The following is a 13,458-nucleotide window of genomic DNA, read 5'->3' as shown; positions in this document are numbered from 1 at the left end:
GACTTTTGATTTTTTTGTGTAAAACATCTGCCTTTCCATTGAATATTCATTAGAGGGTTAGACATTTCTCCAAATTTACATTTTAAGCAAATAAGGGTCTTCCTGAGTTTCAGCTTGTATCACAATATGGTGGTTATCCCCCTCTCCTGCATACATGGCAGGTGCATGCACAAATGAATGTTCCCTCTCAACAGCTTCCAAGCCAGCTAAATTGAGGAGTATGAATACCTTTGTATGTGCATCTTTATCAAAAAATCCAGCCTATATGAAAATATCATATTTTTGTTCACTCACCAATTCTCAGTAATATTATTATCAAACACCAGTGGTCCAGGTCTAGGAAATCCCTCTGCCATAATAACAAAATACATTTAAATATAAACATAGACCAGGTACTTGTAATTATGTGACAGTTGAGCATAACAATCTCTCTAAAAAGGTTTCACTTTGACACTGCAAGCACTGCAAACACTCTGGACACTTCGGATACTTTGAAAATTTTCAGCTAATGTGAAAAAGTAGTACATTGCAAAAAATGTGGTTGTTTTAGCCTTTTTGTACATTTTTAACACTTCAGAATTTATTTCAAATACTTTTGTATTTATTTTGAATGCTTTTATCAGTATGTCACAATTTCAGACATTTTGTTTATCTTGTTAATTATTTTGAATGTTTTGAATGCTTTGCCACACATTTGGTGACTGAAAAATCATTTAAATGAGTTTAAGTGCCTTTTAATAACCACGGACCTGTTTGTGAGTTCGCTCCTCTATATTCCTCCACTTCTAACTTCGTGCCTCATGGTTTGTGAGTTGAAGCAGCTTTGGATCCCATTCTGACACCATGTCACTCTTCTCATGCATTCAAATGAAAAGCTGAAGCACTGTGATGGGTTTGAGTTGTTTATTGTGTCCAAAGTAGGAGAGTGACTGGGATGAAAGAGACTAATATTCAGACCCATGAGGTGCCGAGACGACAGTGAAGGTAAAACTAAGAGAAACGAGCACAAAAAGAGCCAGAAAAGAATCAAAGGTAATGAGAAGTAGCACAAACTGTTTATTTGATAGAAAAGACAAAATGGGGCATTACGAAGTCACAAACTGCATTATTGAGCAATGAAAAGTTTGTTAGCTAAAGGAAATGTTTAAAATAAGGGTATTTGATGACACAATTAACAGTAACATAAAACAAGCATGTTTAAAGCAAAGTTAACATGTTTAAAGCAAAATGAGTGTGTTTAAAGCAAAACTGGGCATGTTTAGAGTAAACTGAGTAAAAGAAATGTACATTGGGCATAAAAAGGGCACATTAAGCAAAAATAAAGCAAGGTGACTGCATGTGTTTTGGCAAATTGCTGTGTTTGGGCATAACCACGACTTTGTATTGTATCAAGGGCATAACTAAAGTTATTCAAAGTATCTCAAAGTGTGTAAAAAGTGCTTACAGTGTGTGCTTATTACTTTGCATGTATTTTGAAGGGTTTATTGTGTGCAAAGTGTAACTATTTCATAAAATACAGTCACAGTATAATCATTCTGAAAAGTTTTTTCTGCTTGGTGTGTCTATTCGCAAGGTGCCGCCATTACAGAGTGTTTCTTGCACTGTAAAGAGTTGCCTAGCAAGATACCACCATTTTGGGGACATTTCAGTGTGCTGTGTATAGTTATTAGAAAAGTGCAATTATTTTGAAATGTTATTGAGTTTTGGGCAACAGACATCCAGTTTATTTGCACCATGCAGTTATTTGATATGTTTCTTACACTGATAAGAAGTGATTTATTGCAAAATGATATTACAAGAGTATTACAGTGCCTAAGAGTTTTATTTTATTTGCATTTTAAAGTTGTTTGAGATGTTTCTTAAAATCACAGTAAATGACTTTAGCATCAAAAACGATATTACAGGAGTGTTAAAGTGCCCAAGAAGCTTATTTCGCAAAGTCTAATTAGTTAAAGGTGCTACAAGTTTGTCCATTAGCATTATAAGGTATAAATACAGAAGCACAAAGGCATTGGACAAAGTTACAAATACTGGCATATGTTTCTGGCATATGTGCATGTGTGTATGTTTGTGCTTATTTGCAAAAACCTTCACTGGTATGTGTTAATATGGCCGATGGATTTTGAAAGCCCCTACCACTTGTATTTGATCAGAATATTGCAGAGAATTGGAGAATATTTGAGGAAGAGTATGATATTTTTATGCAAGCAGCTTATGCAGTTAGAGATGCATGCACTAGGGGATTCATTTTGCTAAACCTAGCTGGGTCAGAGGCCATAGAAAGAGAGCGTTCATTTGTGTATGTACCAGCAGTATATGACGGAGAAGGTTAAAACTGTCATATTGTTGTACAGGCTGAATCAATGGAAGACTTCAAGTAGTCCAAGTTCAGAGAAATGTGTAACCCCCAGACAAATATTACATTAGAAAGGCATCTGTTTTACATGAGAGAGCAGAAGCCAGGGGAAACATTTTCAGCTTATATAATTGGCCTGAGAAACAAAGCTAAAAATGTGTCAGTTTAGTGACTTAAAAGATGAGTTGATAAAGGTCAGGCTTGTGTGTGGTATTAATAGTGCTGCTGTGAGAAAGATTTTACTTTGTGACAGTGATTTAACATTGATCAAAGCCATAGAGATTTGTCAAATCCATGAGGTGACAGAAAAACACACAAATATGCTTGCGAGTGACAGTAGCATGGTTTCAGTTGGCTCCAGAGCAGATATGGGTCGTATGCAACACGGGGCAAACAGAAATAGGCCTAAGCATATGGCAACCACAACTCCTGCTGGTTCACCAGGAAACCATGGAACTTTCCAGCAAGTTCTAAAAAAGAAGTATGCTCAAGCTCAGTGCAGTACAAGTATGAATAGTTGTCAGACCAAGAGTGAGAGTTCATTACATTTGGCCTTTCAACTGTAATTTCTTGTTGATAGCTAAATTCTACCTTGTTGGTAGTGCACTAAATACCAGTCCTACATTTGCAAAGAGAACCACTTCAGCTAAGTCCAGTTCCTGCTGTTATATGCAAAACTGGAACAACTGATATCTTTTGATTTGGTATCAACACTAATTGGTTTTGTAGACTGTTATTCGAACTGGCGAACTGTGATTTAATACCTAACTAAACATCCACTGCTGTTGTGCAAGTTCATGACTATCACAGAAAGTTCATGGCAGTCCACAGACTGATCTTCTGACAATGGTGTTGAACTTACTAGACTGTTGTTTCAAAAATTTGAAAAAGACTGGGACTTTGTACATGTCAATTAGTAGTCCTTAGCTGAACATGTCAAGCAGTCTAAAGCAACATGCAGTGCAGAGGTAAAGCATTGTATAATGCATCTGCAAGAATTACCTTGATTTCTGCATTGTGGCTCTAATTATAGCATTGCATGCTCTATTTCTCAAATGTGGAGTTTGTAGATATGAGTGAGAGTGATGTACGTAGTATCTTTATTCATATAAATTCAGACACGTGCATATATAAATTATTTTATAAGCAGTCCCTACTGTCATTTTGTAAGAAAAGCCAGAGTGTGAGCATATGTTAATAAGTAAAATAAGTTAATGTATATGTTACTTAAGTTAAGGTCAGTAAACTTCTATATTACTGTGTTTGTATAAAATAAAGCACGGATCAGAACCCACAAGGTACTTCTATTGCTACCAAAGTAGTTCAGTAACAGGGTCTGCCCACAGTAATCTGAACTTGGAGTTCTAACATGAAAAGAGGGTGGTAATCTCTAATATAGGAATTCTATCTCAATATAGAGTTCTCACATGCTTTAATTGTTTGAGTGTGTCTGAAGGTGGAAGGCTGCACAGCCTTGCAAGGGCTCTGATAGTCTCTGGAGGCCTTGATTGACTGCACATTCATTGCACAGACACAGTGACATTCTAAACTGACAGAAGTACTCCCAGGGTGTGCAGAGTTTGGTTTAAGCATTTAGCAGCATAACCCGTATTTTGTTATGACTGGCAGTTTTCACATCAGCAATTTTGTTTTTGAGACCTTACCTAAAATTAGCACAAAGGGGGAGGGCCAAACCTTGCAGCCATCAAAAGCCTAGTGGCGCCAGGTGCAAACCATCACTTTGTTGGGTTGTGTCATTGTTAAGCCACAGATTGGGGATAGCTGACAGGAAACTAGATCGCCTTTGAATGACACCAAAATCAAAGGGTTTGTTTATTGAAACACATATTTTTTGTTTATACTCATGCATCATTCTAGGTAGGGGTAATATGCTGCTCAAGGTTATCTCAGAGGCTTTCTTGGGATACCAGGCTTCAGAGCAGTGCTATTTCTCTCATAGTCCAGAGGCACATGTCAGGTCGTTTACCCAACATGAGCTAGGACAGAGTCCCGGCATTGTTGCCGGCAGCTGACAGTGCATGCGTGATTTGACGAATCCTGACACTGACTTTCAGCTGATCATTCCTTTTCCTTATCTAACCTGATAAGGGACCGTCGTCTCACTATGCTATGGAGTCCTCCAATTGTTTTTAAATTTGTTTTTGAGTTATGCCTTAAGGGTTGCAGGTGGTGTTCTGAAAGATGGCGTAACTTAAGTTTGTCACACTACATTGTAACATTTTGTTGTTTATTTTTCTCTCATATTTCGCAGTTTGAGAGAGAACTTCCGCATGTTGATCTATGTATTGATACATACTATGTAAGGAGTAGTGGGTGGTACTGCATGAGTAGTGGATAGTGGTTGGACAACCTCAGTTCAGTGTCTGTTTTTCATGCCAACAGGGCAGGATTCATCTCTCTCTTGGTTGCAGTATCTCTTTGTTCTCTGTACTAGAGCAAGTTATTAGTAGGTTGTTGCCCTGCATGATGAGGCTAAGTCCTGCCCTGCCTCAGGAGCATCCAAGTCAACAATGCTGGAAGGAGAAACAAGGGTAGCCCAACTGTCCATAATGTTAGAAGAACTGAACTGTTATCTCAAAGGGGTGCTTAGGACTGAAGAGGAGGTGCTTCAGATGGGTAGTAGTATTTGGATTTTTACAGGGTTTTCCATTGTGGTCACAGCTCAATAGCAATACTTTTTTTATCGGAGATGCTAAAAAGAATGAGACTACAATGTACTACTACAGCTGTATAGAAGGGAAAATTTGTCAAAGTTATCTGTCTGGCTATAAACAACCAAGAACCAACAAACCACAACCAAAAAGTCAACAGAAATGAAGTCCAAGCCAAAACGAATTTATTAACAACTGCAAAAAACTTCTCACACACGGTTCACCATTAACCTAGGTTTAGCCCAGGATAGTGGTGGGCATTCAGCCTAAGCTGCCATTTTAATTCACATACGTCCAAATGTAAGTCAGTAATCCTACCCTGTTGGTCAATCATCACTTGTTGTAAAATACAAAATTTGAATTTATGATCAGCGTTACCCACCAAGTGTCTTGTTAGGGCATTAGTAGTTTTAATATGTTTAATATCCAATAGGTGTTCCTTAATCCTTTCCCTGAAATGCCTACATGTCTTGCCCATGTAAAAGGCAGTACAATTATCTTTTTAATAACATCAGAATCCCCAAAAACAAGGAAACCATAAAATCCAACTCGTCCATAAAATCATTATCATCACTAACCATCCGGGCTACCCTAACCAAATGTCACTATCCTGGGCTCAACGATTACAGTTCCATCAAGCCCTTACTTAGGTTGAAACACATTATGGGACACATACAAATTTGATATGGATAATTTTACATTTTATACACCAATTTTATTATTGGTAATTTTATTTTTAAATTTTAATTTTTAATTTTTAGTATCCATATTCAAATTTATTTTGGTGTTTGGTATTTATTATATACACACACACACATATATATATATTTTATGTTATGCATACACATATTTCATATTTTGTATTTATCTCATTCACTCATACATTTTATTTTTCATTCATATTAATTCTTCAGTTATTTTTGGTATATATTCTAACATTTTACTCTTACATATTTTTCCATAAGGTTTCATTATACTATTTTTACCTTCATGACAGGGTTAGATGGGCAACACTGGTTTAGTGTGCAACTACAGCTAAGTTTTTGTAGGGTTCTAATAACAACAATTGATTGAGCTTAATTGTTTTATCGTTTTATTGTTTTATGTAATTAAACGTTTAATTGGATTGTATTGCATATTTAAGTATGTTTGATACTGGTTCAACCATTCTGATGAAGTCCGAGTTTTGGGACGAAACCTAGGTTAATGGTGAACCGTGTATGGTGAAGTTTTGCAGTTGTCAATAAATTCGTTTTGGCTTGGACTTCGTTTCCGTTGACTTTTATCTGTCTGGCTATGGCGCACAGTCGCAAATAAGCAAAAACAACTCAAAGGTGGGGCTTAGATACCAGAAGTTAAAAACTTAAAAAAATTTTAAAAACTCAAAAGAACCATTGAGGGTGCTTAATCCAAGCACTAGACCAATCGCCCTTCAGTAGACAGGTTCCAATCAGCACACTTCTCTCACAAGGGTGCAGAAGGGCCCATTACAATCAAAGATGGCTTGGAAAATGGGTTCAGAATACAACATCCACTACCAACAGATGCAGGTGCAGCAAACCAGTATCTGGACTATGCCACAGCTACTAGCTGCTACACTAATTTAGGTAGAAAACTCTAAAAAACATTCTAAACAGCAGAAAGACAACAGTGAGACACTAAAAAATGTTTTAAGCAGCAGAAAAACAGCAAGAAGACACTAAAGAATGTCTTAAACAGCAAATAAATCAATTATTTAAAACACTGCTTGGTGGGCAAACAGAGCAAACAGAATAGATGCGTTGCAAATAGTGAAAAGTAGCAACAATTACTTCTCAAACAGTGAAAATAGCAACACAAATATGATCTAACAGGCACAGTAAGGCAGACAAATGCAGTACAAACACTGCAGTTTAGTTTACACTATTAAAATACAGTATTAAATAAGCAGAACACAATAAAAGTGTATTAAATAGTATAATCAAGCAAATAAACAGGCAACTTATGGTTTTGGAGAAGCTCAGAAGCCAGTAGTCATTTGGTATCTCAGCTCAGAGTTATTGGTGGTAGTCTACCTTAGTTCGGCTTTGTTCAAACAGTCAGTCTAATAGGTCTGTAGTTTCCAGGATCAGTTGATGGTCCACCCTTCTGAAGTAGGATAACCGCTGCAGTCCTCCATTCTTGTGGCACAAAGCCTGTTTTGATGTTATAGTTGAAAAGTGACTCAAGTGGTCAAAATAGGTTATTATTTCAAGCTATTTAGGATCCACCCTGGGATACTGTTGGGGCCCATTGAGGCTTTGTTTTCGGCCTTAACAAGTGTTGCCAGGACCTGCTCCCAGTTAAGAGTTGGTAAGGGGGTTGTGCTAGTAGGTATTTCATGGAGGGAAATGGGGGGAGTGGAAGGTGAAGTCTGAGCTGAATTTGTTGCCAGCAAATTTGCTATGGCTATGTCACTCTGCTCAATACAGGTGGCACCACTGACCACCAGTTCAGCACACACTGATGTGTGCTACTTTTCAGGTTTCTGATGCAGATGTAGAAGGCCTTATGGCTGTCTTTAGCCTGTCAAACTATCTTGACCTCATAATTGACCTTGTTGGACTTAATTAGTTCTCTTAGTTTCCTGTTTAGTTTAATTAGACAGTTCATTATGAGGACTGCTTTTCCTAATTTTAGCCATGGCTTTTGTCCATTTGCTATAGCACTCAGCCCTGTCTTAGTACACTAAGCTCAGACTTGTACCAGGAAACTCTGTGTCTGATATTCCGGATGCAAGCAGTTACAATTGCCAAACACTAGAACATCAAAGAATGCAGTAGCACTGCTTGGCTGAACTACACAATATGGGACAAAGAGGTCCAACAAAGTGATAAATGCCATATTATAGACCTCAGTATGCTTATCTGGGCCACATGTACTGCTTACCTGGAAAAGCTGTTTCAAGGCTAGAGAAGAAGGGAGCAGGTGATTAGAGTAAAGTTCCTGCACTACAGTCTTGGCTCATGTGGTTCCACCAATAAGTATCTCAATTGCAACATGAACCAGTGCTCCAATAAAGGTCAACCAAGCTGGAATGCCAAGTCCAGCATATGTCCATGCTAATGGGCAGCAATGGTAACCACTTGTGTATATATGAAATCCTTTATAATACAGAGCAATTGTTTTACAATTGCCATGGACTCCTCATAAACTTAGAGGTTGAAATCACTCAGCACTATCTAATAAGGCTTAGTTAATACTGAAAGATGAGGAAGGTTCTCATCTCTAGAAACAGCATCCTCTCTGTACTGGGTAAATATTTCTCAAAAAAGAAACCATTATATTTTCAAAGGAGTTAGCAGTTCATACTGAGGTCTTGACCACCTTCAAAGATAAGCTATAAAATATTACTAATTCCCACTGCCAATCTGGTCCAAATGAGGAAGCTCAACAATGGTGATTCTTCAGGTCAGGATACATGCCAGAAAAGGAAATAAGGTATTATCTAACCAGATCTCTGTTATGAGCACGAAGTCATGAGAAAAAAGCAAGTATGATTATAGGTTAGTACTAGGTTAACTGCCCTTGTGGGTCATTTTAAGCCTAGCCAATTATCCCATGTAAGAATCAAAGCCTGCACCTTGTGTCTGTAAGGTAAACACCTTAACCATTATGTCAACCTCCTACCCTGAGAGAATTCCAGGCATGTTCTGGATGGACCTGGTATTACAGGACAGCACCTTCATGGGGAATCAAAGAGAATAGGTCCCACCTATTTGTCCAAGCTTTTATACCATGTGCAAATTCTGTATGATAGGTTGTCACCAAATCACAGGACATTTTACCCCATAGGTTCATAGGTTCATAGGTAGGTACTAGGCTATCGGCCCTAGAGCCTATACAAGCCCAGCCAAAAAGGTACCCTGGCTTTTGCCACCCAAGAAAATTATTTTCTTGTACCACTGTCAAGCAGAGCCACAGAGGTGATCCCCGGGGTGAATTTCCTATTTCCCATCCAATCATCAAGATTTTTCTTGAAGAGTGCTAATGAGGAGCTTTGTTTGATATAGATAGGTAGTTTATTCCAGAGTATGGGAAGTCTCTGGGACAGGAATCTATCCCTCTGGCATGTTCTGTTTATTGTGGTGACAAGGCTTAGGCCCCTAGAGCATGTAGCTTGGAGGGATTGGGACTTCTTTAAGTGGAGCATGTCCAACAGCTCTGGGTTTGACATAGCTTTATAATACCTCCTACCTCTTACCCTGAGAGAATTCCAGGCATGTTGCTTTCAAGTTCCAGGTATACTGTTGCTTTCAAATGAATAGCATTAATATTGCTGCCTCACAACACTACATTCAAAGCAAATATGAGAACAAAATGTAGCAAACTGAGCCAGGCAGGTCCCTTGCACCATATTGCTCAAAGGGGAGGCACCACCATTATGTATTGCCAAATGTCAGAAAAGAATAGATTATTTTTTTCTATACATGGTGGAAAATAAACAATCATTTCACAGCTTAAACCTTAAATTAGAATTGTTGCACTGTGCAGGTATGTAGTTATGCATGCATTAATATGAAAAAAGAAAACAATTATTTAAAAGATTATGCCTTATGTGGTAATGAATGGATATATAATAATAACAGAGATTCAAATAATGATATTAGAGGGAGGAAGATGAAAGTTTCAGGGATGTCAAAAATATTTGAATTATTGAAAGTATGACAATTGTACATAGAAGAAGAAAGCACATTTATTTCAGAGGAATAACAAGGACAGAGATTATTGCATTTTGTCATATGATTTAGAAGACATAAATGAAGGGCTTTTTCAGGTCATCTTGTTATCTGGGTAGCGGGTAGGAAAGGATAAGCATTTTATAAAAAAATAGGAAAGGGATTAAAAGGTTGACAGATGATATTTTGGGTAACTGATTATTTTAGACTGAGGTGGACCCGCTATGCGGAGATTGCTTAATAATGAGCAATATTTTATGATTTCTGAAAAGATTGGTGGCTAGTAATTCATGATAAGCATAAAAAGGTATATATGGATGTTGACAGGAATGTAGAAAATGGAAAAAATGACTATAAGAAAATTTTAAGAATAATGTATACATTATTGGAAAAGGATCATGTATTATTTTTGGACAGAAAGAGGGAACTGTATGAGAAAATTGGAGAAGAACTGAATTAAAGTTGTATATGTAGCAGTATTATTTAAAAAGTAGGAAGGAAGGAGTTTATTCCATGTTGTCAAAATGGGTAAGAAACAGGGAAGGTCTTATAAGAGTTATGAGGGATCGAGAATGTAATGAGAAATTTGCAATCTGCACAGGAAGAGAAGGGATGGGAAGAGAAGTGAAGAGAAGGGAAGGGAAGAGAAGGGAAGGGAAGGAAAGAGAAGAGAAGAGAAGAGAAGAGAAGAGAAGAGAAGAGAAGAGAAGGAAGAGAAGAGAAGAGAAGAGAAGAGAAGAGAAGAGAAGGGAAAGGAAGAGAAGAGAATGGAAGAGAAGGGACTGGAAGAGAAGGGAAGAGAAGAGAAGAGAAGAGAAGAGAAGAGAAGAAGAGAAGGGAAGAGAAGAGAAGGAAGGGAAGAGAAGAGAAGAGAAGGAAGGAAGGAAGAGAAGAGAAGGGAAGAGAAGAGAAGAGAAGAGAAGAGAAGAGAAGAGAAGAGAAGAGAAGAGAAGAGAAGAGAAGAGAAGGAAGAGAAGAGAAGAGAAGAGAAGGAAGAGAAGGGAAGAGAAGGGAAGGGAAGAGAAGAGAAGGGAAGGGAAGGGAAGAGAAGAGAAGATTAAAGGTATGGAAAATGTTAAAATAGGGTGTGTGTGTGCTTTCCCTAAATCAGAGGTAAAAGCATTGTAAGTCTGGGAAGTATGGTGCAGTAGAAGAGCAATGGGGAAATGTACCAGAAAAAAAATAAAGCTATAGCAGGATCATGGAGAACATTTAGGTTATTTCTTTAAAGAAAGTGTATTTAATTAATTCTGTTTTATTGCAGAAGCTTGAATATTGAGTCAGGGTATTTATGTTTCCTGAACAAAAAGAGAAAGATTTGTTTGAAATAATGTTCTCGTTTGCATGGGATTCCTGGTTAAGTCCAGTCAAAACAGGGATTTTATATGTTAATAAAGATCAAGGAGGTTTCAGAGTGATTAATCCAGTGGTACATGTGCTGCATATGGCATCATAAATTTGTCTTGGCTTTTAAGGAGTATGAGTGGGCATTCTCAAAATCTGGCAATAAATGTTATGTGTGAAAAATATATTGTTTTTTTCTGGGAAAACATGAAGAAGAGTAAAAGAATAAGTAACATTGATAATGAACAACAGTATGAATGACAGAATACAATTATGCTGCGGAGATTGAATAGTACAATTGAATGTCAAAATACAAAAAGAAAGAAAAGTTATGGAAAACTAATGACAGAATTTTACTTTTTTATCTATGGAGTGAGTTGCATGATGAAGTTAAAAGGGCTATAAGAGAAAGAAGGTGTAGACTAAAAATTTTACCTGTGCATGATTTTTTTTTTGTGGATGATGTCTTTATATAACAGTTAAAAGAAATATGGTATATAAGGTATTGTCAGAAAGATTTTCATATCAAAACATGCTTTTGCAATGTTAATGGGTTAAAAAGGTGAGGGGAGCAGGTTGCTGAAAAGAAAATTATGTAGTATAGTTGAGGTTAATCTGGAAATTATACTACATGGAGTCCCCGTGGACTATGATGTTTGCAGATGACATTGTGATCTGTAGTGAGAGTAGGGAACAGGTAGAGGAGACCCTGGAGAGGTAGAGATATGCTCTAGAGAGAAGAGGAATGAAGGTCAGCAGGACTAAGACAGAATATATGTGCGTGAATGAGACGGAGGATAGAGGAATGGCGAGGATGCAGGGAGTAGAGGTGGTGAAGGTGAATGAGTTTAAGTACTTGGGATCAACAGTTCAGAGTAATGGTGAGTGTGGAAGAGAGGTGGAGAAGAGAATACAGGCAGGATGGAGTGGGTGCAGAAGAGTGTCAGGAGTGATTTGTGATAGACAAGTACCAGTATGAGTGAAAGGGAAGGTCTAAAAGAGGGTAGTGAGACCAGCTATGTTATATGGGTTGGAGACAGTGGCATTGACAAAAAGGCAGGAGTCAGAGCTGGATGTGGCAGAGTTAAAGATGTTAAGATTTGCACTGGGTGTGACTAGGATGGACAGGATTAGGAATAAGTATATTAGAGGGTCAGCCCAGGTTGGAAGGTTTGGAGACAAAGCCAGAGAGGCAAGATTACATTGGTTTGGACATGTGCTGAGGAGGGATGCAGAGTATATTGGGAAAAAGATGCTAAGGATGAAGCTGCCAGGTAACAGGAAAAGAGGAAAGCCTAAGATAAGGTTTATGGATGTGGTGAGAGAGGATGTGCAGGTGGTTGGTGTGACAGAGCAAGATGCAGAGGACAGGAAGAAATGGAAACAGATGATCCACTGTGGTGACCCCTAACAGGAGCAGCTGAAAGAAGAAGAAGAAGAAGATACTGCATGGATATTACAAAAAATAGAAAGAAATGCATTTGAGAAGTTGGATATGAAAATATTTGGGACTGCATGGGAATTGTGGAAAGCTAGAATTGTGGGTTGCTATTTAATAAAAGATAAGTTTTGTCTGATTCAGTTGACAAAATTAAGAAGTGGTTGTGATTAAAGGAGTAGGGGTGAATTATCGGACATAAAATTATATTAATATGCAAATAGTATAACTATATACATAAACATATAAATATGTTAATAAAACCAAGTAACTCCTATTTTTTTTATACAAGCCATGAAATCTTTTACATCCACCTGAACTATCACAAATTTAGGCAGTTGCAGCTTCAGTTTAACATTCCAGTGCAGCACTCCCTTATGGGTATACTCAGAAAAGCAGCACCCTCCCCCCATGCTGCATTACACTTCAGTGTCAGTACTGAAAAAGTAATAGAAGCATGTGGGTTGGAATAGAAACCACACATCTTCTAGCACCAAAGGTGAGTCTGCTACTGGCACTACAGTGATATTATGTAAAGACAGACCAATGGATATATTTTGTTAATACTTAGGTTTATAGCTTCATAGATAAGTACCATTACAAGCCTAAAAAGAACTATGTGAAAGTTTAAAAGTCCTCTCTAGCATCAAGATGGACAAGACAAGGTAGACCAAGGGACAATTTGAGGTTGCATATCCAGTTATCTCAGTTTGCCTTGAGGACAGAAAGGTTGATACTTTGCATGACATGTAGTGGAAGTCTGTTACAGAAGTGAAGGATGTGTTGAAATATTAATGCATCATGCCAGCATGTCTTATTTATCTTTTGATAAAGGTTTAATTCCTTTAGCTAGGTATCTATGGAACCATTTGTACTGTGAAGGAATTGGAGGTCAGACGTTTGGATCCTTCATGGTGCGACACACCATACATAGATCCCTATAGAGGACTC

The sequence above is a fragment of the Protopterus annectens genome, chromosome 7.part0 (genome assembly GCF_019279795.1).
Source record: "Protopterus annectens isolate FY-2018-M chromosome 7.part0, PAN1.0, whole genome shotgun sequence".
Lineage (NCBI taxonomy): Eukaryota > Metazoa > Chordata > Ceratodontiformes > Protopteridae > Protopterus > Protopterus annectens.
The sequence above is the reverse complement of the archived record's forward strand: the minus strand, read 5'-3'. Positions refer to the sequence as shown.